The 1,946-nt window shown below is 43.6% G+C and overlaps 1 pseudogene; it reads right to left on the bottom strand.

Annotated features, from left to right (window-relative positions):
* Positions 1–390: 390 nt before the first annotated feature.
* On the bottom strand, positions 391–1,677 carry LOC139026157 (zinc finger protein 510-like; annotated as a pseudogene).
* Positions 1,678–1,946: the final 269 nt, after the last annotated feature.

The raw sequence follows: 1,946 nt of genomic DNA on the forward strand, positions 1-1,946 counted from the left end.
GTGAAATCCCTGAGTGGGTTCCTTCCTCTCCAGAAACGTTAGGAAGGACGCCTGTATCTTAGTAGTGACTGGATGTATTGTTACACCTTCCAAAGTGTAGTTTATAACTTCACCGTGTCAAATGGATATTCAATGTCTGCTTTTTGTTTTGTTTTACCCATCTACCAATAGGTGACCTTCTTTGAGAAAACCTGGAAAACCTCTCTGGTCTATGTGGTTGAATCTGTGTTTGAAATTCACTGCTCGACTAAGGGGCCTTACAGATAATTACTATATATTCTGAAAGTAACGCATTGCTAACTACTGTGGCTATAGTTTTTATTACTCAAATACAAAAAGTAATTTGTTATGGTACCTCCTTAAGGACAAATGTATATTTATAGTATTGATTTATGCAGATAGAAACTGAATTGATCGTTGGAAGAAAATACACTTTAATTCAAATGTGACCCTCTTGGCATAATTAATACTCTTTAATACATTTTCATATGAGAATACTGAAAAACATTTCTCATTCCCACAATGAGAGCAGTGGTGTATTCTATAATGTTTCTTTAGGTCTCCTACCCGAGTGAAACATTTCCCACACTGGGAGCAGTGGTAAGGCTTCCTCCACTGTGTATTTTCTGATGTTGCTTTAGACTTCCTTCAACACTGAAGCTCTTCCCACATTGGGAGCAGTGGTAAAGCTTCTCTCCTGTGTGCGTTTTCTGGTGTTTTTCAGAAAATATAAACTAGTCAAACTATCCACACATTGAGCGCAGTGGTAAGTCCTCTTACCTGTGTGAGTTAGCAGGTGTGTCTTCAGATTTGATGACTGACAAACTCTTCCCACACTGAGAGCAGTGGAAAAGCTTCTCTCCTGTGTGAGTTCTATGGTGTTTCTTCAGATCTGATGATTGAATGAAAGCCTTGACACACTGGGAGCAGTGGTAAGGCTTCACTCCACTGTGTATTCTCAGATGTTTCTTTAGATCTCCTTCCTGACTGAAACTCTTCCCACACTGAGAGCAGTGGTAATGCTTTTCTCCTGTGAGCATTAGCTGGTGTGTCTTTAGTTTGCTTGGTGCCTGAAAACTCTTTCCACATTGACCACACGGGTAAGTTTTCTTTCTATTGAGAGTCTGTTGGTGTAATTTCAGGTGAGTTGGACAAATAAAACTGCCTCTGCAATCTGAGGAGGAGCGGGGCCTACAAGTGTGCCTTCTTAACTCCTCTGGCTCATAGAAACTAGTGAAGCAGTCCATGCAGTGGTGATGTTTCTGTCTTGAGTTCCTCTGTCTGTGTTGTTTATTGTTTCCTGATGCTGTGGAACTGGGCTCACTGTCTGAACCTGGTTTGGAGCTCTCTGCTGTGGGAATATGAACAGATATGGGGTTAAAATCAGGAACAGAGCACTGAAAACTTGACTGGATGCAAGCGGAAGCACTACAATAGTTTTAGAATCCCCTGTGGCCGCCAAGGCACCAACCTCTCTCCGTACTCCACACCTGAACTTACCTGGGTCAGTGATACTATCTACTTCCTCCTCTTCCTCTAGATCTGGAGCAGACACTTCCCTGTTCTCCTCTTCTTCTTTGACTAGTCTCTCCTCCTCCACCTCCTCTTTAATGCTTATATCCCCCTCTTCTTTGATCTCTTTCCTCCTGCTCTTCTCTCATTCCTTTCTCCACCCCTCTTTGACTGCTTTCTCCTCCACCCCTCTTTGACTGTTCTCTCCTCCACCTCCTCTTTGACTGTGTTCTCCACCTCCTCTTTGACTGTTCTCTCCTCACCTCCTATTTGACTGTGTTCTCCTCCCCTCCTCTTGACTGCGTTCTTCCACCTCCTCTTTGACGGTGTTCTCCCACCTCCTCTTTGACTGCGTTCTCCTCCACCTCCTCTTTGACTGTGTTCTCCACCTCCTCTTTGACTGCGTTCTCCTCCACCTCCTCTTTGACTGTGTT

Source organism: Salvelinus sp. IW2-2015, unplaced genomic scaffold (assembly GCF_002910315.2).
Source record: "Salvelinus sp. IW2-2015 unplaced genomic scaffold, ASM291031v2 Un_scaffold4027, whole genome shotgun sequence".
Taxonomy (NCBI): Eukaryota; Metazoa; Chordata; class Actinopteri; order Salmoniformes; family Salmonidae; genus Salvelinus; species Salvelinus sp. IW2-2015.